We start from the raw sequence: 27,677 nt of genomic DNA, 5'->3' as shown, positions 1-27,677 counted from the left end.
TTTTTGTTAAGTATATAATTCCACATGTGGTAATTCACAGTTTTGATGCCTTCAGTGTAAATGTACAATTTTCATAGTCATGAAAATACAGAAAAATCTTTAAATGAGAAGGTGTGTCCAAACTTTTGGTCTGTACTGTATATATATATTTTTTTTTTCAATTTTTGTAACAATTTGCATTTTATAGCCTCAATTAAAATTTACATTTAGAAATCCTGCAGTTTTCACACTGGCCACTGGGGCTTTTTTAGACTCTAACTTCCTGTTTTTTTCAGGAAATGCACCCGTACATTAGCAGCACTGACTCTGACCCTTCGGTATCGAAGCATCTAATGAGGGTGTGCAAAAGTCTTAATACAGGGTGGGTCGGCGGTGACATAGCCTGTTGTGATTGGTGGATCCTGTATTATCACCTGTGTATAGAGGGGTCATCTGCCTCTGATGATAATGAGTCTGCTGAAAACTGGAAGTTTAGAGTCTTAAATAACCCGAGTGGAAAGTGTGAATAAGTGGAAAATTTTTAATTTTTATTTCTATTAAAGATCATTATATGGAAAAATAAAACATTGACAATTTTTTTTTAAAATACATTTAACATAAAAACCTGATTGATGAACTTCCCTTTAAGTGTTTAAAGAGCAGAAACTTTTCCAATTCGCTCCATTTGCAGACGGCTGTTTCGGGGTCCTTGCTCCTCATCGGTGCAAAGTAGAAGCTTCTTCAGAGAGGAATCTCCTATAATGTATGAGAGTGGATTTATTTTCTGCTGATCTGTGATGCAACATGTGAACAGTGTCCTGAACTGCAGGACCGGACATTATCTCTTTTTTTTTTAATTTTAAAAAAGCAAAATGGGATGAAATAGAGATCTGATCTGATCTTAAACTTTGCCGGAAGAAGTTAAAAGTTTTTATGATGCTCCGAAAATACGGTCAGACTTTTTAAAATGTTGAAATGGCAAAAAAAATAAAAAATACAATTATAATAAATTACAAAAAGTTTTTGCTAAAAAGAGGGGAGTGTTATCAGGTATACCAACCAATCAGGTCAGGATTAATAGGTTGGTGATACAATGCTGCCCCCTGGTGACAAAATGTAGAAAGTAGAGTGAATATTGTATTTAAAGTTTTCAAATAGCTTCCATTGCCACCTTGTGGTCACGAGTGGGAGTGCTCATGGAGTTCTTTACACAGTTTATAAGCTCAGTGTAAAATAATGAACAGGAGAAAAAAAAGGAAATATATATCGAGTAGGACGTCAAAGAGGACGATAGATTGTGGCCAACGGCCCAGGAGCCGGTGAATTTACTGACCCACTAATATTATTAATAACGCCTCGTGATCTCACTTCTATGATGCCAGATCCTGGATGCGGCCTTCATTATGAGGTCGTTAATGGCCAATAATAGATTTCCTTTTACCCAGACTATGGTCAGTGCTGCCACAACTCGACTGTGCTGACTCGTTCATTGTCGGCAAGCTCTGCCACCTTGTGGCTGCAAGTGGTACTATTCTATTTTAAAGGCGGTTTTCCGTTTTTAGTTTTTTTATGTTATGCGCATATGGACTTAAAAAAACTAACAGTTTTCTGCTGGGATCCTCTACACGAATCGCTTCTTATTTTGGGAGTTTTTTGGAAGAGATTTTCATTTCCTAAAGTGGTTTTGAAGAGTTTCTTTCCTGATGCATTTTTGCAGCCTTTTGATTGGACAATGCCTAGTTAGGAGGAGATCCCATAGGGAGCAACTTCAGAGAAGAGACGTGCAGGAGTTTTTCATAAACTGATGTGGAAAAACGCTGAAAAGACTGAACGTGTGAACAGCAATAGGAATGAATAGGAAGAGTCAGATAGACGAGGACCCCTGTGCACGGGCAGTATATGGGCCCCTCTTTAGGTCGCTGCTTTGGAGGTGGCAGTGGCCCCCTTATCTCTTGGACCGGTTGAACCAATGGTGTGTCCATCCCCTGGGAAGAGTCTTTTAGGTGTTTTTTGCATGATGTTTCAGACATTTTTGGAAGTGACCTTTCTCCAAAAACTCTCACTAAAACTCTGTGTGAGGTCACACTACGCCTTTTTCTGCCACTTTTTTGGAACGGAAAACACTGCAAAAAAAAATACAAAAAAAACACTCAAAAGAATGATCATTACTCTCTATGGGACAGTGACTTGCTGTTTATATGTTAAAGCGTTGACAGGCTGTAAGGGTGTGTTCACACTGAGCCTTTTTTGCTAAGTTTTTGTTGCGGAAACTTTCAAAACTCTTCCTCAAAAACTTGGAGTTTCGGCTAAGTTTGTGGTCCAAAAACTCAGCAATAAGAACATCAGTGTGAACATGCGGCATCTTTCTCAACTGCATTCTGCCTTGAACCTGCCTGAAAAAGTTCGAAAAGAATGAAGATGTCCACAACAATGTCAGAACGACTTGTACATATGTTCCGTATTTTGTCACTTTGGGCTTCGAAAGCCATGAAGTGGCTAAAAGAAGTGACCTGACTGATGTTGTTACAGCTCCTGCTTGGACGCTGACACTATTTTATATAAAGAATGTAGAAAAAAATGACAAAGCCGAAGGAAAAGACGTAAAAAAAGATGTCAAAAAAGATGGTTCAGGGAACGGCGTTTTCATGAAATGTTTTTGCCTTAAATACTTAGTGTGCACGTGTCCTTAAGAAAACCCTCCCCAGACAACATCTATGTGCACTGCAGTGTGGTTTTTACATTACTTTTGCAATTTGCTGCACACTTTTTCAAGGTTGATTTCAGATGGAAAGATTTTTTTTTCTGAAGCTATTATTTTGCAGGTCTTCGATTGATTGGTGCCTTATTTGGATATTTGGGGTGGATTCTATCAGCAGCTGCTTAAAAGAAGCGACTTTGACTTTGCGCACACAGAGTTTTCAGAGCAGAATCGAATCAGAAACTTTCCAAATCTTCCCCAATTTCACAAAGTGCACAAATCCACTTTCTCATAGAAATGCAATAGGAAAGTTTTAAAAGCAAATTCCAAGGGATTTCGGAGATGATCTGATCCAAATATTTTCCCCCAAAAATGACTTGTGAGAATAACCTTGGGGTATGTTCACACTGAGTCTTTTTGGTGAGTTTTAAGCACATAAACTGAGATGATGCTTAAAATTTTGAGGAGTTTTGAGATTTGGAGAAGACTTAGAGGTATGTGAACACAATGTCTTTAAGATGACGGCGCACCCTCTGAGGTTTTCCTAGGCTTTAGGAAAAAGTCGGCCTTATCGTCTTTACCGTTGGGGTCTTTCTCTATGGCTTACATTATAACAAGCGTCTACTGAATGAACATGCTGCTTCTTTTATCCGCTGCATGATTTCCAAGCACTGAAGCAGAAAAAAAAGTAAGAAAAGCTGAGGGTGTTTTTGCGTTATGTTGATTTTTTTTGCATAGGAGCTTTTCAGGCCTTTTGACTTGGATTTTGACGCTGAACTGCTCCACAATCCAGCAGTATTTGAATATTTTTTCATGTGGATTTTGAAGTCTATTCGCCTCAACATACACATAAAAAACTCAATGGGAACGTACCCTAAAAGCCCAATCCTCCAGTAAGTTAAAAATACTTCTAAGGCTCTGTTCACACGGTGCGTTTTTGCTGAGTTTCAGGAACAGAAACTGAGCGGAAGCTCTCCAAATCCTACTCAAAACTCCTCAAAAACTCTTAATTCTGCTACATTTTTATCCTATGGTTTAGGGAATACTTTATTATTTGAGAATAAGGCCTGAGCTACTGAAGTTACTTGTGATTGACTTGATTGATTGGCACAGCAGGCCCACAAAGAACGGCTAGTGATGGAGGAGCCTGTCACATACAACAGTCATGGAGGAGCCCGTCACATACAATAGCCATGGATGAGCTCATTATATACAACAGCCATGGAGGAGCCCGTCACATACAATAGCCATGGAGGAACCCATCACATACAATAGCCATGGAGGAGCCTGTCACATACAACAGCCATGGAGGAGCCCGTCACATACAATAGCCATGGAGGAACCCATCACATACAATAGCCATGGAGGAGCCTGTCACATACAACAGCCATGGAGGAGCCTGTCACATACAACAGCCATGGAAGAGCCCATTATATACAACAGTCATGGAGGAGCCCATTATATACAACAGCCATGGAGGAGCCCATTATATACAACAGCCATGGAGGAGCCCATTATATACAACAGCCATGGAGGAGCCCATTATATACAACAGCCATGGAGGAACGCATCACATATAACAGCCATGGAAGAGCCATTACATAGAACAGCCATGGAGGAGCCATCACATACAACAGCCATGGAGGAGCCATCACATACAACAGCCATGGAGGAGCCATCACATACAACAGCCATGGAGGAGCCATCACATACAACAGCCATGGAGGAGCCATCACATACAACAGCCATGGAGGAGCCATCACATACAACAGCCATGGAGGAGCCATCACATACAACAGTCATGGAGGAGCCCATCAAATAGAACAGCCATGGAGGAACCCATCAAATAGAACAGCCATGGAGGAACCCATCAAATACAACAGCCATGGAGGAGCCCATTATATACAACAGCCATGGAGGAACCCATCAAATACAACAGCCATGGAGGAGCCCATTATATACTGTACAACAGCCATGGAGGAGCCATCACATACAACAGCCATGGAGGAGCCATCACATACAACAGTCATGGAGGAGCCCATCAAATAGAACAGCCATGGAGGAACCCATCAAATAGAACAGCCATGGAGGAACCCATCAAATACAACAGCCATGGAGGAGCCCATTATATACAACAGCCATGGAGGAGCCCATTATATACAACAGCCATGGAGGAGCCATCACATACAACAGCCATGGAGGAACACATCACATATAACAGTCATGGAGGAACCCATCAAATACAACAGCCATGGAGGAGCCCATCAAATACAACAGCCATGGAGGAACCCATCAAATAGAACAGCCATGGAGGAACCCATCAAATACAACAGCCATGGAGGAGCCCATTATATACAACAGCCATGGAGGAACCCATCACATACAACAGCCATGGAGGAACCCATCACATACAACAGTCATGGAGGAACCCATCAAATACAACAGCCATGAAGGAGCCCATTATATACTGTACAACAGCCATGGAGGAGCCATCACATACAACAGCCATGGAGGAGCCATCACATACAACAGCCATGGAGGAGCCATCACATACAACAGTCATGGAGGAGCCCATCAAATAGAACAGCCATGGAGGAACCCATCAAATAGAACAGCCATGGAGGAACCCATCACATACAACAGCCATGGAGGAACCCATCACATACAACAGTCATGGAGGAACCCATCAAATACAACAGCCATGGAGGAGCCCATTATATACAACAGCCATGGAGGAGCCCATTATATACAACAGCCATGGAGGAGTCATCACATACAACAGCCATGGAGGAGCGCATCACATATAACAGCCATTTAGGAGCCCGTTATATACAACAGCCATGGAGGAACGCATCACATATAACAGCCATGGAAGAGCCATTACATAGAACAGCCATGGAGGAGCCATCACATACAACAGCCATGGAGGAGCCATCACATACAACAGCCATGGAGGAGCCATCACATACAACAGTCATGGAGGAGCCATCACATACAACAGTCATGGAGGGGCCCATCAAATAGAACAGCCATGGAGGAACCCATCAAATAGAACAGCCATGGAGGAACCCATCAAATACAACAGCCATGGAGGAGCCCATTATATACAACAGCCATGGAGGAACCCATCACATACAACAGCCATGGAGGAACCCATCACATACAACAGTCATGGAGGAGCCATCACATACAACAGCCATGGAGGAACGCATCACATATAACAGCCATTTAGGAGCCCGTTATATACAACAGCTATGGAGGAACGCATCACATATAACAGCCATGGAGGAGCCATCACATACAACAGCCATGGAGGAGCCATCACATACAACAGCCATGGAGGAGCCATCACATACAACAGCCATGGAGGAGCCATCACATACAACAGCCATGGAGGAGCCATCACATACAACAGCCATGGAGGAGTCCGTTATATACAACAGCCATGGAAAAGCCCATCACATACAACAGCCATTGAGGAGCCATCACATACAACAGCCATGGAGGAGCCATCACATACAACAGCCATGGAGGAGCCCGTTATATACAACAGTCATGGAGGAGCCGTCACATACAAAAGCCATTGAGGAGCCATCACATACAACAGCCATGGAGGAGCCATCACATACAACAGCCATGGAGGAGCGCGTCACATATAACAGCCATGGAGGAACCCGTGACATGCAACAGCCATGGAGGAGCGCGTCACATGCAACAGCCATGGAAGAGCCCATCACATACAACAGCCATGGAGGAGCCGTCACTTACAGCAGCCATGGAGGAACCGCCACATACAGCAGCCATGGAGGAGTCCGTCACATGCAACAGCCATGGTGGAGCGCGTCACATACAACAGCCATGGAGGAGCCATCACATATAGCAGCCATGGTGGAGCACGTCACATGCAACAGCCATGGTGGAGCGCGTCACATGCAACAGCCATGGTGGAGCGCGTCACATGCAACAGCCATGGTGGAGCGCGTCACATGCAACAGCCATGGTGGAGCGCGTCACATGCAACAGCCATGGTGGAGCGCGTCACATGCAACAGCCATGGTGGAGCGCGTCACATGCAACAGCCATGGTGGAGCGCGTCACATGCAACAGCCATGGTGGAGCGCGTCACATATAACAGCCATGGAGGAGCCCGTTATATACAACAGCCATGGAGGAGCCCGTCACATACAGCAGCCATTGAGGAGCCCGTCACATACAGCAGCCATTGAGGAGCCTGTCACATACAACAGCCATGAAGGATCCGTCACATACAACAGCCATGGATGAGCCTGTCACATACAACAGCCATGGAGGAGCCCATTATATACAACAGCCATGGCGGAGCCGTCACATGCAACAGCCATGGAGGAGCCATCACATACAAAAGCCATGGAGGAGCCCATCACATACAACAGCCATGGAGGAGCTGTCACATACAACAGCCATGGAGGAGCCCGTCATATACAACAGCCATGGAGGAGCCCGTCACATACACCAGCCATGGAAGAGCCTGTCACATGCAACAGCCATGGAGGAGCCCGTTATATACAACAGCCATGGAGGAGATGTCACATGCAACAGCCATGGAGGAGCGCATCACATACAACAGCCATGGAGGAACCCGTCACATACAACATGACTGTTGTATGTGATGGGTGCCTCCATGGCTGTTGTATGTGATGGGCTCCTCCATGACTGTTGCATATAACCGGCTCCTCCCACACTGTCAGTGACGTGCATGAGGTGAGCTGAGTTCATTGGACATGACCTCGGCTCATCTGGATGCCGTCACAGCCAGACACTGAGGAGCGCAAGCAAGCCTGCTCTTCTCAGTGTCTGCGGGATGACAGGCTGGATGGCAGCTTTCGGCTGCGATCCAGCCTGTCATTTCGATGTAGCAGAGCTGGAGCTGTCGTGGGAACCATGGAAAGGTAAGGATGAGGTTGCTTTATCATTTTACTTTTATTGCAGGAGATCGTTGGCTTCAGCTGGAATGGGCGTGATGGTAAGTATGGTTTAATTTAGAACATTAAAGAATTGTGTCTTTATTTCAATTAAAGGACTTTATTCTGGGTGTTTGTGTTTTTTTTGTAACTTTCACTATAGGGTTAGTAATGGGGGTGTCTTATAGACGCCTCTCCATTACTAACCTGGGCTTGATGTCAGCTGGCATTATAAGCTGACATCAACCCCAGCCCTATTACCCCACTGCCATCGCTACAGGGCAGTGGGAAGAGCGAGGCTAAGTGCCAGAGTTGGCGCATCCTCTGGATGCGCCATTTCTGGGGCGGCTGACGGCTGGTGTTTCTAGCCTGGGAGGGGGCCAATATTCATGGCACCCTTCCTGGGCTATTAATATCAGCCCCCAGCTGTCTGCCTAGCCTTTGCTAGCTATTAAAATAGGGGGGACCCCACGTCAATTTTTTTTGGGGGGTCCCCCATTTTAATAGCTAGTAAAGGCTAGGTATTCAGCTTGGGGCTGATATTAGTAGCCTGGGAAGCTCCATGGGTATTACCCCCTTCCCAGGCTTCAAACATCTGCCCCAGCCGTCTGCTTAACCTCCGCTAGAGACTAAAATTACGGGGAACCCCACGCCAATTTTTTTTTAAATAAATCCTTTATTTTAACACTAAATGACAAGTACAGTAATCAACACTATCACTGTACTTCTTATATATGTGACTGACATGTTTATATCTATCTAATCTATGTGTGATGCTCTATTCTTTCTGTTATAAATTGTCGGGTACCGGTGCTGAATTGCCGGCCGGCTTTTTTAAAGAGACGGTGCATGAAAACACTAATATTTTTTTTTAATAAATCCTTTAACACTAAATGACAAGTACAGTAACCAACACTGTCACTTTACTTCTTATATATGTGACTGACATGTTTCTATCTATCTAATCTATGTGTGATACTCTATTCTTTCGGTTCTAAATTGTCGGTACCGGTGTATGCCGCTGCTGAATTGCCGGCTTTTCATGTTTCACTGTGAGCACTGTTCCCATCGATTTGGGCAATCACTGTAATGCCACAACCACCATGGCTGTGGCATTACAGTGAGTGGCAGACAATCCCTGCATGATTGGTGCCCTAAATAGCGCCAGACATGCAGGACACGCTTTTGGTGCACGAACAGTTATCGAACATAACCTCGAACAGCCGAATTTTTTGCAAATCGTTTGCGTTCGTCGAACGACTCGAACACCGCCCAAAACAGCTCGAATTTGAGATTGGCGAACAGTTCTAGTCGAACACCGCTCATCTCTAGTCCAGACATGGACGTAAACCCCAGTCCTTTTTTTTAACAAAGAAAAATCCAACGGCCACAGGCGACTTAGAAGGTCTAATATGACCAGCAACCAGGCTAGTCTGTATGTATTCCTCCAAGGCCTTTCTTTCAGGGATAGTCAGATTAAATAAGCGACTCTTGGGAAGAGTAGGTCCAGGAACAAACTCAATGGTGCAATCATAGTCCCTATGAGGAAGTAAAACTTGCGACTCCTCCTCTGAAAAAACCTTCCAAAAATCCTGAATAGGTACAGGTAATTCCCCTTTTTCCACAGCCGCAATGCGACCATTACAACGTTTATCATAGCACTTCGGACTCCAAGATTTAATCTCATTAGCAGACCAGTCCAGTAAAGGATTGTGCAGTTTTAGCCAAGGCAAACCTAAAACAATTGGAGAGGGTAAATTATTCAATACCACCAAATCCAAAATTTCTTGGTGAATACCATTGATAGTGAGGGAAAATGCAGCAACCTTGTGAGTAATATATTTCAAAGGAGTGTTATCAATAGCAATCACAGAAATAGGTGATGACAAAGGTTTGGATTCCAATTTAAGTTTTTCCAAAAACCCCTTATCAATCACATTAAGTGTTGAACCACAATCCACAAATACCTGAAATTCAATCAAATCTTCCTGCAGTGAGGTACTCCCTGAAAGAAATACTCCCTTTGAGCTCAAACAAGCAATACGGGCGTAACTGACCTTTTTTTTTTCTTTACTTAAACGAAGCTCACAGTTCTTAATCAAATGGTCAGTTTTACCACAATAAAAACACAATCCCTTGGAAAACCTGCGGTTTCTTTCCTGAGAGCAGAGTGACATCGCCCCAACCTGCATCAGTTCTCCGCCGTCTGAGCAGACCCTCTGGGGACTAGGAGCTGCCATTGCAGGAATTTTTTCCTCATTAACCCTGGCACGCAGTCTCCTGTCCACACATATAGCTAACTGCATGGCATCCTGCAAGGTCTCAGGTGCAGGAAATGCAACCCTTTCACTTAGACCAGCAAGAAAAAAACATTTTAACGCCGAATCATTCCATTTCACTTCTGAGGACCACTTCTGAAGTGTGTACAATAATTTTCAACATCACCTGACCCCTGATTCAAATGCCTCAGTCCTGTCTCAGCAGATGAGACTCAATCAGGATCATCATACAATAGCCCCATAGCAGAAAAAAAATCTTCCACTGACCTAAAACACGGATCATTAGGTGGGAGAGAAAAGGCCCACCCCTGTGGTTCCTTGGGCAAAAGTGACATGATAAACCCAATGCGCTGTGATTCATTCCCAAAGGACCTTGGTCTCAAACAAAAATATAATAAACAAGCATTTTTAAAGGAAAAAAAAATCTTGTTGTTTACCATAAAAAACATCAGGCAGTCCTACCTTTGGTACCACAAAATGCGTTCCAGAGCAGGTACTCACGTGTTGCCGGAGCTCGGACACTTCCAGAGACAATCCCTGCAGGCGTTGAGCCAAATCTTGTACAGAAATCATACTGATGCCCGGATTTCTTTCCTTAAAAGTTTTTTTTTTTTTTGGGCTGGACTTACTGTTATGATCTGCAACAAAAACTAAGGAAAGATGGGGAGAGCTGTCCCTACAATAGGACTAAGCTGAGTCCCTACGTTGTAGCGGGCTGCCTGTTCCTTGTGAACAGACCCGCCTTCGTCCTCGGCTAGTCTGAACGGAGACCTATGGAATAAAGGGAGGGGTCCCTAAAAGAACTAAGGACTGGGACAAAAATGGGACACCTCCTAACAGAAGTTGTTGCAAAGAAAAAGACAAACTGACAAAAAGTACTAGAGGTCCCATAGGACCAAGCAAACTAGAGAGAGATAGGCACAAAAGCACCTGGCTAGAGAGACAGTCAAAACAACACTGAAGTCCAGCAAAGCCAGAAGGGCGGAGCTGGAATATATAGGCAGATGGTCACGTGACTGCAAAGACCAGATAGAAACAAAAACAAACAGGAGGGTTCTAACAGCAACAGCCATGGAGGAGCCGTCACATACAACGTCATGGAGGAGCCCGTTATATACAACAGCCATGGAAGAGCCGTCACATACAACAGCCATGGAGGAGCCCATCACATACAACAGGCATGGAGGAATCGTCACATACAACAGCCATGGAGGAGCCGTCACATATAACAGCCATGGAGGAGCCCGTTATACACAACAGCCATGGAGTAGCAGTCACATGCAACAGCCATGGAGGAGCCCGTCACATACAACAGCTATGGAGGAGCCCGTCACATACAACAGCTATGGAGGAGCGGTCACATACAACAGCCATGGAGGAGTGCGTCACATACAACAGCCAAGGAGGAGCCGTTATATACAACAGCCATGGAGGAGCGCGTCACATGCAACAGCCATGGAGGAGCCAGTCACATACAACAGCAATGGAGGAGCCTGTTATATACAAGAGCCATGGAGAAGCCTGTTATATACAACAGCCATGGAGGAGCCCGTCACATACACCAGCCATGGAGGAGCCCGTTACATACACCAGCCATGGAGGAACCCGTCACATACACCAGCCATGGAGGAACCCGTCACATATAACAGCCATGGAGGAGCCCGTCACATACAACAGCAATGGAGGAGCCTGTTATATACAAGAGAAATGGAGAAGCCCGTTATATACAACAGCCATGGAGGAGCCCGTCACATACACCAGCCATGGAGGAGCCCGTCACATACAGCAGCCATGGAGGAGCCCGTCACATACAGCAGCCATGGAGGAGCCCGTCACATACACCATCCATGGAGGAGCCCATCACATACAGCAGCCATGGAGGAGCCCGTCACATACAGCAGCCATGGAGGAGCCCGTCACATACAGCAGCCATGGAGGAGCCCGTCACATACAGCAGCCATGGAGGAGCCCGTCACATACACCAGCCATGGAGGAGCCCATCACATACACCAGCCATGGAGGAGCCCATCACATACACCAGCCATGGAGGAGCCCATCACATACACCAGCCATGGAGGAGCCCATCACATACAGCAGCCATGGAGGCGCCCATCACATACAGCAGCCATGGAGGAGCCCGTCACATACACCAGCCATGGAGGAGCCCATCACATACAGCAGCCATGGAGGAGCCCGTCACATACACCAGCCATGGAGGAGCCCATCACATACAGCAGCCATGGAGGAGCCCTTTATATCCAACAGCCATGGAGTGCAGCTCTGCAAGATGGCAGCTGCTGAAGCTTAACCTGCTCTATGAGCCCCTCTACATGTACTGGAGAAAGGGTGGAATGGTGAGGACACTAACGTCTATACTTGGGGAGTCCGGAGAGAGCCCCTCACTGCAGACCACACAAATATCACAACAGTCCTACAGGGGCAAAGAGTCACCCTGTTCACCACCTGTTGACCCCCGGTAGCAGGACTGAAAACAGACGTGCTTAATATATGCCAGACTCCATCCCTGGATTCCTCTAGGACACGTCACCTTCTGTCTCCAATCTGGACTTTGATGTTGTTACTTTCCACATGGGGAGATTTTAACTTTGCAGGTTTGTTTTGCAGGTTCTGGGACGTTTTCTGATAGCGGCGGGGGATATCATCGGCAAAGGACCTTGCTCTTGTTTGCCTCATGTTTCTGACATTTGTGCTGTGCTTCTGTGATGCGTCTAATGTCTAAAATATGCTTCTGTGATGTGTCTGACGTGTGTGCAGCGCTTCTGTGATGTGTCTGACGTGTGTGCAGCGCTTCTGTGATGTGTCTGACGTGTGTGCAGCGCTTCTGTGATGTGTCTGACGTGTGTGCAGCGCTTCTGTGATGTGTCTGACGTGTGTGCAGCGCTTCTGTGATGTGTCTGACGTGTGTGCAGCGCTTCTGTGATGTGTCTGACGTGTGTGCAGCGCTTCTGTGATGTGTCTGACGTGTGTGCAGCGCTTCTGTGATGTGTCTGACGTGTGTGCAGCGCTTCTGTGATGTGTCTGACGTGTGTGCAGCGCTTCTGTGATGTGTCTGACGTGTGTGCAGCGCTTCTGTGATGTGTCTGACGTGTGTGCAGCGCTTCTGTGATGTGTCTGACGTGTGTGCAGCGCTTCTGTGATGTGTCTGATGTGTGTGCAGCGCTTCTGTGATGTGTCTGATGTGTGTGCAGCGCTTCTGTGATGTGTCTGATGTGTGTGCAGCGCTTCTGTGATGTGTCTGATGTGTGTGCAGCGCTTCTGTGATGTGTCTGAAGTATGCGCTATGCTTGTGTGAAGTGTCTGATGTGTGCGCTATGCTTGTGTGAAGTGTGTGGTGTGCGCGCTGTGGTTGTGTGATGTGTCTGATGTTTGTACTGTGCATGTATGATGTGTCTGATATATGCGCCATGCTTGTGTGATGTGTCTGATGTGTGTGCTGTAATTGTGTGATGTGTCTGATGTGTGCGCAGTACTTGTGTGATGTGTCTGATGTGTGCGCTGTGGTTGTGTGATGTGTCTGATGTTTATACTGTGCATGTATGATGTGTCTGACGTATGTGCCGTGCTTGTGTGATGCGTCTGATGTGTGCGTTGTACTTGTGTGATGTGTCTGATGTATGTGCAGCACTTGTGTGATGTGTCTGATGTGTGTACTGTGCTTGTTTGAGGTGTCTGACGTGTGCAGCGCTTTTGTGATGTGTCTGATGATGTGTGTACTGTGCTTGTGTGATGTGTCTGACGTGTGCGCAGTGTTTGTGTGATGTGTCTGATGTGTGCGCTGTAATTGTGTGATGTGTCTGATGTGTGCGCTGTACTTGTGTGATGTGTCTGATGTGTGCGCTGTGGTTGTGTGATGTGTCTGATGTGTGCGCTGTGGTTGTGTGATGTGTTTTATGTGTGCGCTGTGGTTGTGTGATGTGTCTGATGTTTATACTGTGCATGTATGATGTGTCTGATGTGTGCGCTGTACTTGTGTAATGTGTCTGATGTTCGCAATGTGCTTCTGTGATGTGTCTGATGTGTGTGCTGTGCTTCTGTGATGTGTCTGATGTGTGTGCTGTGCTTGTGTGATGTGTCTGATGTGTGCGCTGTACTTGTGTAATGTGTCTGATGTGTGTACTGTGCTTGTTTGAGGTGTCTGACGTGTGCTGTACTTTTGTGATGTGTCTAACCTATGTGCTGTGCTTGTGTGATGTGTCTGATGTGTGCGCTGTACTTGTGTGATATGTCTGATGTGTGCGCTGTTGTTGTGTGATGTGTCTGATGTGTGCGCTGTGGTTGTGTGATGTGTCTGATGTTTATACTGTGCATGTATGATGTGTCTGACGTATGTGCTGTGCTTGTGTGATGTGTCTGATGTGTGCGCTGTACTTGTGTGCTGTGTCTGATGTATGCGCTGTGGTTGTGTTATGTGTCTGATGTTTGTACTGTGCATGTATGATGTGTCAAACGTATGCGCTGTGCTTGTGTGATGTTTCTGATGTGTGTACTGTGCTTGTGTGATGTGTCTGATGTGTACGCTGTACTTGTGTGATGTTTCTGATGTGTGCGCTGTACTTGTGTGATGTGTCTGATGTGTGTACTGTGCTTGTGTGATGTGTCTGACATATGCGCCGTACTTGTGTGATGTGTCTGATGTGTGCGCTGTACTTGTGTGAGGTGTCTGATGTGTGCGCTGTGGTTGTGTGATGTGTTTGATGTTTATACTGTGCATGTATGATGAGTCTGACGTATGCACCGTGCTTGTGTGATGTGTCTGATGTGTGCGCTGTGCTTGTGTGATGTGTCTAATGTGTGCGCTGTGATTGTGTGATGTGTCTGATGTTTGTACTGTGCATGTATGATGTATCTGACGTATGCGCCGTGCTTCTGTGATGTGTCTGATGTGTGTGCTGTGCTTATGTGATGTGTCTGATGTGTGCGTTGTACTTGTGTGATGTGTCAGATGTGTGCGCTGTACTTGTATGATGTTACTGATTTGTGCGCTGTACTTGTGTGATGTGTCTGATGTATGTGCAGCACTTGTGTGATGTGTCTGATGTGTGTACTGTGCTTGTTTGAGGTGTCTGACGTGTGCAGCGCTTTTGTGATGTGCCGGATGATGTGTGTACTGTGCTTGTGTGATGTGTCTGACATGTGCGCAGTGCTTGTGTGATGTGTCTTATCCCTGTGCAGCACTTGTGTGATGTGCCAGATGTGTGTGCTGTACTTGTGTAATGTGTCTAATGTGTACGCTGTACTTGTGTAATGTGTCTGATGTGTGTGCTGTACTTGTGTGATGTGCCAGATGTGTGTGCAGCACTTGTGTAATGTGTCTGATGTGTGTGCTGTGCTTGTGTAATGTGTCTGATGTGTGTGCTGTGCTTGTGTGATGTGTCTGATGTGTGTGCTATGCTTGTGTGATGTGTCTGATGTGTGTATTATGCTTGTATGATGTGTCTTATGTGTGTGCAGCACTTGTGTAATGTGTCTGATGTGTGTGCTGTGCTTGTGTAATGTGTCTGATGTGTGTGCTGTGCTTGTGTGATGTGTCTGATGTGTGTGCTATGCTTGTGTGATGTGTCTGATGTGTGTGCTATGCTTGTGTGAGGTGTCTTATGTGTGTGTGGCACTTGTGTAATGTGTCTGATGTGTGTGCTGTGCTTGTGTAATGTGTCTGATGTGTGTGCTGTGCTTGTGTAATGTGTCTGATGTGTGTGCTGTGCTTGTGTGATGTGTCTGATGTGTGTGCTATGCTTGTGTAATGTGTCTGATGTGTGTGCTGTGCTTGTGTAATGTGTCTGATGTGTGTGCTGTGCTTGTGTAATGTGTCTGATGTGTGTGCTGTGCTTGTGTGATGTGTCTGATGTGTGTGCTATGCTTGTGTAATGTGTCTGATGTGTGTGCTGTGCTTGTGTAATGTGTCTGATGTGTGTGCTGTGCTTGTGTAATGTGTCTGATGTGTGTGCTGTGCTTGTGTGATGTGTCTGATGTGTGTGCTATGCTTGTGTAATGTGTCTGATGTGTGTGCTATGCTTGTGTAATGTGTCTGATGTGTGTGCTGTGCTTGTGTAATGTGTCTGATGTGTGTGTGGCACTTGTGTAATGTGTCTGATGTGTGTGCTGTGCTTGTGTAATGTGTCTGATGTGTGTGCTGTGCTTGTGTAATGTGTCTGATGTGTGTGCTGTGCTTGTGTAATGTGTCTGATGTGTGTGCTGTGCTTGTGTAATGTGTCTGATGTGTGTGCTGTGCTTGTGTGATGTGTCTGATGTGTGTGCTATGCTTGTGTGAGGTGTCTTATGTGTGTGTGGCACTTGTGTGATTTGTCTATTCTTGTGATGTGTCTGATGTGTGCTCTGTGATTGCTCTCTTCGCAAGATGTGTCCAAAATAGGCAAGTCGTAGCTTGGTGATCCTTGCTTCCAGTGACACGTCTGGCTTGATTTGTGATTTGTTTGTTCTTCTTGCCATCCATGGTATTGATAACATCATTCTCCAGCCACATTTTGAAGGTGTTGATTCTTCTTCTGTCTTGTTTCTTTATTGTCCAGGTTTCGGCATGTTATCACAGAAAAGACTAGACTATGTACGAGCCGTGTTTTTGTCACCAGTGAAATGTTCCTCGATTTGAAGACCTTGTCCAGTGACTTCATTGTTGATTTGCCCATACTCATTCTCCTATTGACTTCCGGTGTCGTCGCTCCATCTTGAGTGATCATTGATCCGAGGAGGTTGAAGTCCTTTACAACTTCCAGTTTGTCGTCGTCCATCTGAAATGTATCCTCTTCGTACCTGGCAGTGGTCAATATCTTTGTCTTCTTTGCGTTGAGCAGCAGTCCCATGTTCGAACTTTCCATCTTGACACTCCGTAATAAGTCCTTCATTCCATCTACGCTTGTTGCTATTAACGTTGTATCGTCTCCGTATTTAAGATTGCTGATGATTCATCCAGTAATTTTGATTCCTTCCTCTCGTTCGTCAAGTCCAATCTTCCTGAAAATATCTTCTGCATATAAATTGAAGAGAAATAGTGACAGGATGCTACCTTGTCTGACGCCTCGCTCTACTCCTATCTGTTTGAGTCAGCCTGTTGATTCTGGTACGTATATTGTAACCATCAAGCTGATTGCCTCCGCGAGAATTACTTTCTTGAGCCACCTCCTGTGTATACCTGTATCTTTCCGCAATTTCAGAGAGGGGAAACTCTTTGTCACAAAGGACCACTGTATACAAAGAGTATTTAAAGAGCCACTCCATCCCACATATCTTGTTATAAAGACATCATCAAAAGGCCTGAACCTCCCCAACAACCCTCCTTGTGTTTCGCCTGCTACCTCATGGCCTGAACCTCCCCAACAACCCTCCTTGTGTTTCGCCTGCTACCTCATGGGCTTCAAGCTATATCCTCCATTGATCCTTCAGCTCTATCTTACCGATTCTAGGAAGAATAGACAATGAGTGACTGCACAGATCTCCACCTCATCCCTCATTCCTGACACTATAGTATTAAGCCCACTGCAAAAAATATCCAATGCAAGAAAATAATAGCAGAGGATACAAGTGCACCTAACTAGTTGCAGTGAAGATCGCTGTCCTAGACGGCCATTACTGATGATTCGGTCTTACCACTGACCATTATATGGGTAAAATATCTTTTATATAAAAATCTTAAATTCGCACCAATCGGTTCTGTCATTGTCTGATCGACCGGATTAGAATTAAGTGCTGATCTGTTTCTGATTTAAATTTGTGGAAACCGGATCGTGGTGGAATTCACGAGGGAAAGACGATCGCTCTCCCTAATCGCTGCAGCGGCCTGGACACGTGGTCCCTAAAGCAGGTGTTCCCTCAGAGGGGAGGCGATGGCGTGACTCAATAAACACAGTGATCTTTATTTTGTGACATTATAAAATGGTTAATTGCTCTTATTAAGCTAAGCAGCCATTCAAAGAGACACAGGCGGCCTGAAAGCCCAGGTCAGGTGCGTCGTAAAACTGACTTCACTCGATGCAGGAAAGGACAAAAGGCCCGGGAAAATGACCCGGCTAGCAGATGGATCCAGGAAGGAAGAGAACAAGTCCGAAAACAAAGGCCGATCTCCAAGACAACTTCCCATAGATCAAAACAACAAGTGCCACCTTCAAACAGCGTCTTAAGGTTGTCTGGGATCCTCCATTGAGAGCAGAATTTTACATAAGCAGGTAACAACCTCCAAAAAAGACTGAAACCAGGGAACGCCCAGGAGCCATAACCAGCCGAGACCACACAAGATGCTCCTGAGATTCGTGGGGTCAGAACTTCAGAAGTCTTCACTTTCCAATAATTTCTGCACCTGCTGTCAACAGTGTGGAATCACAGAGTTTTTGGTAAAACCTTGATGCAGTTTTTCATGCCGCATGCTTCAGTTTTCTGAGCCAAACTCAGAAGTGGATTTGGCAAAAAGTAGAAGTGCTTGCATTATATTTCCCATTCCATTAAAAAACTACGTTAAGGTTCAGTTCCCACAATGAGTTTTTGGTCAATTTTTGGCACTGAGTATTTTTGCTGTGCTTTTTTTCCTTTTTTTCGGTTCCACTTTGCTGGAACTATAGGACACTGCATTTCTTTTTACGTTGTGTCCTACTGTTCTAGCAAAGTGGATGGGATTAATAGAAATCTCATGCCTTCTGTGCTATTTTTTTTACACAGCAGAAAATGACCTGCAGTGTGTGTCAGAAATCCACATGTCAAGCCCTCTTGTGGGTTTCCACTGCAGAAACAAACTAAAAACGAATATTATCCACACATGCCTATATCAATACAGTTTTGTCAAAGCCAAATACCAGAAAGCATCAAAAACAAAACAGCTTCATTTAAAACATGATATCACTGTCCTAGGGAAGCTGTGAGCGCATCATACTACTTATAAAGGAGCTGTGTGGGCCCATCACATTGCATATAGGGGAGCTGTGGACCCATCACATTGCATATAGGGGAGCTGTGGGCCCATTACATTGCATATAGGGGAGCTGTGGGCCCATTACATTGCATATAGGGGAGCTGTGGGCCCATTACATTGCATATAGGGAAGCTGTGGGCCCATTACATTGCATATAGGGGAGCTGTGGGCCCATCACATTGCATATAGGGGAACTGTGGGCCCATCACATTGCATGTAGGGGAACTGTGGGCCCATCACTTTTCCTATAGGAGAGCTGTGGGCCCATCATACTGCGTATAAAGGAGCTGTGGGCCCGTGGACCCATCATACTGCATATAGGGGAGCTGTGGGCACCTCTTACTCCAAATAGGGGAGCTGTGAGCCCATCACACTGTGCATAGGGGAGCAGAGGGCTCAACATACTGTCATAGAGGAGCTGTGGTCACCGCAAACTGCACATAGGGGAGCTGTGGGCACATCGTACTTTGCATAGGGGAGCTGTGAACCCATCATTCTGTGCATAAGGGAGCTGTGGGAACATCATACTGTGAATAGGCGAGCTGTGGGCTCCTCAAACTTCATATAGTGGAGCTGTGGGTACATCATACCGTGCATAGGGGAACTGTGGGCCCTTCAAACTGCACATAGGAGAGCTGTGGGCACATCATACTTTGCATAGGGGAGCTGTGGGCACACCATACTGTACATAGGGGAGCTGTGGGCCCATCATACTGTGCATAGGGGAGCTGTGGGCCCTTCACATAAGAGAGCTGTGGGCACATCATACTTTGCATAGGGGAGCTGTGGGCACATCATTCTGTGCATAGGGGAACTATGGGCCCTTCATACTGCACATAGAGGAACTGTAGGCACATCAAACTTTTCATAGGGGAGCTGTGGACCCATCATCATCTGGGGTATAGGGGGAGATGTAAGTTCATCATAGGGGAGCTGTGGGTCTATCATACTGTACATAGGGGAGCTGTGGACCCATCATGCTGTGTGTAGGGGAGCTGTGGGCCCACCATACTGTGCCTAGGGGAGCTCTGAGCCCATCATACTGTGCATATGGGAGCTTTGGGCTCAACATGATTTTCATAGGTGAGTTTTGAGCCCATCACCCTGTACCTAGGGAGATGTAGTCCCATTATACTGAAAGGAGCATTCAGCACAGTGACGGCCGGGGAGTGGAAGTCACTAACACCATTCACCCCATTCTGGCCGTCGCTTCCTCCCTGCACTCAATTGTATTCACGCCTATTAGACGCGAATACAATTGCTGTGAGTCGCGCCGCCCAGGACAAGCACAGAGGAGCTGTAATCAGCTCCTTGCCCTGCTGAGAACTCCAGGAGAACGCAAGGCACTTCCGTCCTGCGCCCTGCTGGAGACGGCACACGCAAGCGACGTCGTATTGCACGATACGGTGACGTTATCACGCCATCCAGCGTCCACTGCTGTGCAGGAAGCAAGAGGAGACGGTGGCTGCAGTGTACAGGGAGCCAGGATTGAGTGAGTATAAGCCTTTTTTTTTATATTTTGCCAATGAATGGGGGACATAAGAGTGGCTGGCTATGGAGGACATATGAGGGGCTTGCTATGGAGGACATATGTGGGGCTGGCTATGGGGACATATGTGGGGCTGGTTATGGAGGACATATGAGGGGCTAGCTATGGGGGACATATGTGTGTCTTGCTATGGGGGACTGTGACGATACAGCCTAAAATCTTAATTAGCCAGACAATTAGATTTGTTAATCCAAGAGAAATACATTATTGTGTTTTATTAGAGATTGCTGGCTGTATTTTACTAATGTTCTGCTTGCTCGTCAGTTTATGTACACTAATTTAACTTGTAAAGTGTCCAGCATTCCACTAATCTCATCGGTATCTCAGGAGCCTCTAACCATTGTTGAAAAATCATCTATCTATCTATCTATTGTGTAAGTGTTGAAAGCAGATCCGGCGGAGCCTTTACCACAGGGAGTCTCACATGTAGACCCAGGTGATGATGACACCTGAGAAAGATACCTCCACTAATGAACACTTAGCTTTGGGGGAGAAGGGTGAGAGCAGTTCTGGCATTCAGGAGGATGAGCCCAGAGAAGCAGAAGGTACGTGTGTTTCTGCAGCAGTCAGAAATGGGAAGCAGAGTCAAGGAGTATCAGAAAGACTTTACAAGGAGAATGAGAGACATCCTTCAGGACAGCAGATGGATTGCATGGCATTACCCAAAGAGCCACAGATTTGCATTCTACATGATTCTAGCCTAAGAGTACCGGCCCTGATTGGAAAGATTCGGATCTGCTCCATTGACCATCAGAGAGACATGGATACTTTTTTGGGGAGACCAGGGTTGGGGAGAAGAACCCACGGAAACATTCGGAGAAGCCAGATTGGAACCCACCGGTCATCTGGCCACATGGAAACTCTCAGAGAGACCAGGTTGGGACCCTTGGGTCTCCTGGTCTTGTACCTCGATAGACTGCTAGCTTCCTAAGCTTGCCGCTACCTCCTCTCTGTGGGGACCACCAGAAGCGGGGGGCCACTGGTTGAGGTAGTTGGCCCTGGAAGTCTCCAAAGTCACATCTGTTCTATCCCAGGCGGGCGGAGAAGGAAAGGTGAGAAGTGTGTAATGTTGTACCATCTTGGGTATTTGCTGGGACTGTTCTATGTGTTTATTGTCCGCTAGGTAGTTCAATAAAGTATTGCCACGCTGTTTTACCCTCACCTTGTGTTGTCTGAGTAGCGTTACGCCCATGGAAGATCCCGGGTCTTCACAGGGACATATGTGGGTCTGGCTATGGGGGTCATATGTCGGTCTGGCTATGGGGGACATATGAGGGGCTGGCTATGAGGAGACATATGTGCGACTGGCTATGGGGGACATGTGTGGCTTGCTATGGAGGACAAATGTGGGGCTAGCTGTCAGGGACATATGTGGGGCTGACTATGGGGGGACATATGTGGGGCTGGCTATGGGAGACATATGTGGGGCTGGCTATGGGGACATACTGTATATGGGCAGGTTACAGGGGGCATAAGAGGGGCTCGATGTGGGGGACAGAGGAGGGACTGGGTATAATAATAATAATTTTTTTATTGATATAGTGCCAACATATTCTGCAGCACTTTACAATTCAGACACATTATCGGCTGCTACGGGGGACATATGTGTGGCTTTCTATGGGGGACATATGTAAGGCTGGCTACATGGGACATATGTGGGACATAAGAGTGGCTGGCTATGGAGGACATATGTGGGGCTGGCTGTGGGGGGGTTTACTCATTTAAGACTTTTCATATTTCCCCTTTTTTTAACCTAACTTTGTAAGTCTGTTGACCATTATAATGTATTATTGTAGAAGAGTGAATATACGAGTATTCCAGTATTACTAGACTATTATAATAGCTGATTTATTGTGATTCACGTGGATTCAGCAAAATGGCGAACCACCAAAAGGTTAACAAAATGATTAAAAAAATCCTTATACTCAGCTTAATGTTCACGCCTCTGGTCCTCACGTCACTCCTCTTGTCCTCATCTTCTTATTGCTCTTGACTAGTGTTGAGCCACCCCCGTAGTGTTCGAGTTCGGTTCGGTTCGTCGAACACCCGTGTGTTCGCCGAACTGTTCGTCGAACTGTTCGTCGAACACCTTCGAACACCGTTAAAACCAATGGCAGGCAAACAAAAACACATAGAAACACATAGAAAACACCTTCAAAGGTGTCCAAAAGCTGACAAACTGCTCAGAAGACACAACTAACACATGGAAAAGTGACAAGTACATATAGTCATGCGAAAAGAAAAGAGGTGGAGGAGTAAAAGGAGGGGGAGACACAGATATAGGCATGTCATGCCCTTCTAAAATCCAAAAAGTGAGAAGCCGAGACGGCCAGTCCGCTCCTGCCCGTGCCACCTCCGTGTCGCCGGGTTTGTGCCAGAGCCGCGGTGAACCCTGACGGCCAGCCCCCCTCTCCCAATACTGGTGCCTGTCCGCTGGTGGGTCGAGAGAGCCCCCCTGTGGTGGAGGCAGCTCTAAGCTTTTTAATTTAAATTGTCCCTCTAATTTGAATGAATACACTTTAAATCCATTTACAAGGATCTATTGGAGGGCAAGTCTCATGCCAGCAGCCGCGTAATTCCAGCTCCAGTAGCGTCCACTAAAGCTGCTGCAGTTAAAAAGCTTTTATAAGGATCGAGCTCGGCTGTCCACCGCAAGGCATCCTAGTGCCAGTCCCAGCCCCTATGCCTTGGGGTGCCTCCTGATGCTCTTCACTAAGTATCCCGTGGTCCCGAAGCATTTCCTTTGAAAAAATTAAGTGTCCAAACTACAGGTGGTGTAGCTTGCTTAACAGCCGGGATAATCCGCTGACTAGCAGACACTGCTACTAGGCACAAAGTATTTCCTGGGCTAGATGCAGTTAAAAATTTGTAAGTAGATACTCTCGTTGGATGCTGAGAAAGCATTCCATAGAGTCTCCTGGCACGCCATATATGATTCTCTTAAAAAGCTTGGGGTAGGGGTCTAGGGGACCCTTTTATAGCCAAAATCACGGCCCTGTATCACAATACGTCACCTAGGCTGAAGATAAATGGAACTGTAGCACCGAGGGCTCGGTTGCTACAGACGTATTGCACCTCACCCAGAGGTGTGATATCTCACTCTCAGATAAGGATGGAGTGTGGATCAGGACCCGACACCTGCATGCATTACACCACATTGCCGTGGGGCAGGGCGACCGATATGCCCCTGAGATGGGCACGACAGTCCCTGTCCCTGGCTGGAGTGGGGGGAGGAAACACTGAGGAAGGGGAACCCTGCAGTGCAGGAGCAGGGAGGAAGCAGTTCCTGGGTGCATTGAGAAGGGAGTATAAAAGGTGGGCACCATCTTAGTTCAGTGCAGAGAAGTCTGAGCAGAAGTGGCAGGGAGCAGGGGCTCTGCATGAGCTCTGCTCCGGAGGCGGGCCTAGTAACAGAGGCCCAGGCCTGCAAGAGGGAGAAGGAAGGAAGAGGAGCGGAGAAGGCTCCAGGAACGAGGAATGAAGGGATCCCAGGGGTGCGGACGGGCGAGTCGCCACCGCACGCCCGAATCCACCTGCGTGGAGGGGTCAGGCCAAAGGGGGAGACCGGTCCCCGAACTAGTGGAGGCAGGAAACGACCCTCAGCTAGAAACCGGAGGCTCTGACATTTTATGTGGCGCAGCCCCTTGCTCCACCCGCTAGGAAGGCACCACATAGGGTCAGGGAAACTGGCGCCAAGTTTACCAAGAGGAGGCCCGAGGCAGCCGGACAGAAGTGTTGGTAAGAAAGGCCAGACAAAGGACACACAAAGGGGGTCCTGTGAAGCGCTCCAAAGTTATCTGGGAGTTGTCTGAGCCCCTCACCTGGTGAGCACAGTACGACGTGGGCAGCCGTTACCTGCAGACGTGGTCTGGATAATAAGAACTGTGAGTAAAGGCCCTGAACTGCATCACTGACTCCGTGTCGTTACTGCTGCTGCCCTGCACCATCACCCCCATCCTCCGCATACACTGCCCTGAGGCTATACTCCTCCCGTGGGGAGTTATGCTACGCTCTGCTGCACCCACAACACCAGCCTTAGCGGTCTGCCCTGTAGCGGCGGTTCACTCTGACCGCAATCCACGGGTGGCGTAGTCGGACATTTAAACATCAAAACCACATAAATAGTTCCGCCACTGGTTTGACCGCCCTGAGCCACGGAACCGGATCGCCGCCACGAAGACTACAACCACCAGCATCCACCAAAAAGGGTCCGGCTCCGGGTGTCCCAAGGCCCAGGGGGTGCGTCAGAACATTTTCATCACCTTTCACAATCACCAATGGGACAAGGCAGGGATGTTCTCTGTCCCCTCTCTTATACATCCTAGTGACGGAGCACCTGCTCTCATCAATTCGCCATAACCCCAATATTAGGTGGATTGAGGTGGGAGGCACCGAGTACAAGTGCTCTCTATTTGCTGATGATGTCCTAGTATATATCACTCAATCACATATATCCATCCCTGCTGTTATGGCTGAAATAGATCACTTTGTTACATGGTCAAATTTTAAAATCAATGCAGCGAAGTCTGAGGCCCTCGATGTCTCCCTCCCTAAATCCATATAGGATTCCATCCAGTCCAACTTTCCCTTTGCCTGGCCCTCACAGGGTATCAAATACTTAGGAATTCCTATTCATAGAGACCTCTCCCATCTATGTTATCTTAATTTTGGGCCCTTTATTGAACAATTCCATACAGACCACGGTTGGCAAGTTAGAACTGTAAGATTCACTACGTGAACCACTGGTGTTTTGTGGAAAAGCACATGTACACCGCGTTCCAAATTATTATGCAAAAAGTGTTTAGGAGTGATAAGGGAAGAATTTGTTTGTTTGTCAGTTAAACTCATTGATGGTGATGTGTGTCAGGGCTCTTTATATCACTGTAAGCAATTGCAGACACCTGTGCTAATTAGTTTGGCAGGTGTGTCCAATGAAAGGCAAGACTACTTAAGAAGGCTCTCTCACATTATTAAGCAGCCTACATTTTCTGCCAAAATGGGAAAGAAAAAGGATGTGTCGGCTGCTGAGAAGCAACAAATTGTGGAGTGTTTAGGTCAAGGCATGACTACAATCAACATTGTGCGATGATCAGGATGAAGTGTCTTGGCAATCAAGAAGTATGTAGCTGATTCACAGTACACACGTGTGCATGCTGATAAGGGCAAATTGAGGACTCTTTCCTACAGGAAATTACGTCAGGTTGAAAGAGCAGCGGCAAAAAAGCCTTGTCATAGCAGCAGACAAGTTTTTGAAGCTGCTTGTGCCTCCAACGTCCCCCGAACAACAAGATGCAGGGTCCTTCAGAGGTTTGCAGCTGTGCATACGCCATCCTGTCGACCTCCTCTATCCACTTCACACAAGCAGAAACGGCTCCAGTGGGCCAAACATTACATGAAGACTGATTTCAAAACTGTTTTGTTCACGGATGAGTGCCGTGCAGCGCTCGATGGTCCAGATGAATGGAGTGGAGGATGGCTGGTTGATGGACACCCCACGCAAACACGGCTACAGCGCCAACAAGGAGGAGGTGGAGTAATGTTTTGGGCTGGAATCATGGGGAGAGAGATTGTCGGCCCCTTTAGGATCCCTGAAGGCGCTAAAGATGAACTCCATAATGTATGTGGATTTTCTCAAACAGCACTTCCTGCCATGGTTCAAGAAGAAGAACCGTGTATTTCACAGCAAGATCATTTTTCTGCATGATAATGCACCATCTCATGCTGCACATAAAACATCTGCATCTCTGGCTGATATGGGCATAAAAGGGGACAAACTTATGGTGTGACCCCCATGCTCCCCTGACCTCTACCCCATTCAGAACCTTTGGAGCATCATTAAAAGGAGTGTCTATGATGGCGGGAGGCAGTTCACATCTAAGCAACAGCTCTGGGAGGGTATTCTGTCCTCATGCAAAACAATTGAAGCAGAAACCATCCAAAACCTGACAAATTCAATGGACGAGAGAGTTCAGAAGCTCCTTTCGAACAAGGGGTCCTATGTGAAAATGTAACATCACCTAGAATAAAGTTTTGAGTTGAAAACTGTTTGATTTCAGTTTCTAACAACCTGCTAATGCTTATCATTTCAAAAATGACCATTTTTTTGGTCTTTATTAAAATGAAAAGGTTGATCGAAAAGTTTGGGGGATCTAAGAGTGTGGCAACCCAGTAGTCATGATTACTTCGAATTCTGACAATATGAGGGTCATGCTGCAGGTAGTGCAGCAAGAAGGCACTTATGTGCCTTGCGCATCTCGGAGCCCCAAAATTATTTTCCGGGCTAGATGCAGCTAAAAATTATTTTTAATTTTAAATCTGGTGGAGCTTAGTATAGATGGCCTAATAGGATCAGTGCTGCACACTGCTACAAAGCCCAAATTATTTTCCAGTCAAGATACAGATAAACATGATTAGTAATTTTAAATCTGGTGGAGCTTATTATAGATGGCCTAATAGAATCAGTGCTGCACACTGCTACAAAGCCCAAATTATTTTCCAGCCAAGATACAGATAAACATGATTAGTAATTTGAAAGCTTAAAACGGTTGGTAGGGTGATTTTAACCAATCATCAAGCTTTTACTCTCCCCAGGATGACACAGGGGTAGAAAAGTCGTTTCGGATCCATGATTTGTTCATCTTTATGAACGTGAGTCTGTCTACATTATCAGTGGAGAGCCGCGTGCGCTTATCTGTCAGCACACCACCAGCAGCGCTGAACACACGTTCAGACAGAACGCTGGCTGCGGGGCATGACAAGATCTCCAAGGCGTAAGTGGCTAGCTCCGGCCATTTATCCAGATTGGAAGCCCAAAAAGAGCAAGGGTCCAGTGACACAGTCGTGGCTTCAATGTTTACTTGGAGATACTCCTGTACCATCGTCTCTAGGCGTTGACTATGTGTCAGACTTCTTGTCTCCTGTGGCCTTGCAAAGGATGGGCTAAAAAAGTGGTGAAATGATTCCGCAAAATTGATGTTACCAGCAGATACTGTGGTTCTGTTACGGTTTGAGTGCTGAACACTTGACGGTCCCACGGTTGGCAAGTTGGAACTGTGAGATTCACTACGTGCACCACTGGTATTTTGTGGAAAAGCACATGTAAGATTCTGCAACAGTCTCTGCTGATACTCCTGCATGCGTGCATCCCTTTCTATGGCAGGAATAATTTCTGCAAATTTACTTTTGTACCGGGGATCTAACAGTGTGGCAACCCAGTAGTCAGGATTATTTCTAATTCTCACAATTCGAGGGTCATGTTGCAGGTAGTGCAGCAAGAAGGCACTCATGTGTGTTGCGC

Source organism: Phyllobates terribilis, unplaced genomic scaffold (assembly GCF_046119375.1).
Source record: "Phyllobates terribilis strain yellow unplaced genomic scaffold, ASM4611937v1 Scaffold_1__5_contigs__length_1240528914, whole genome shotgun sequence".
Classification (NCBI taxonomy): Eukaryota; Metazoa; Chordata; class Amphibia; order Anura; family Dendrobatidae; genus Phyllobates; species Phyllobates terribilis.
Note: the sequence above shows the minus strand (reverse complement) of the source record.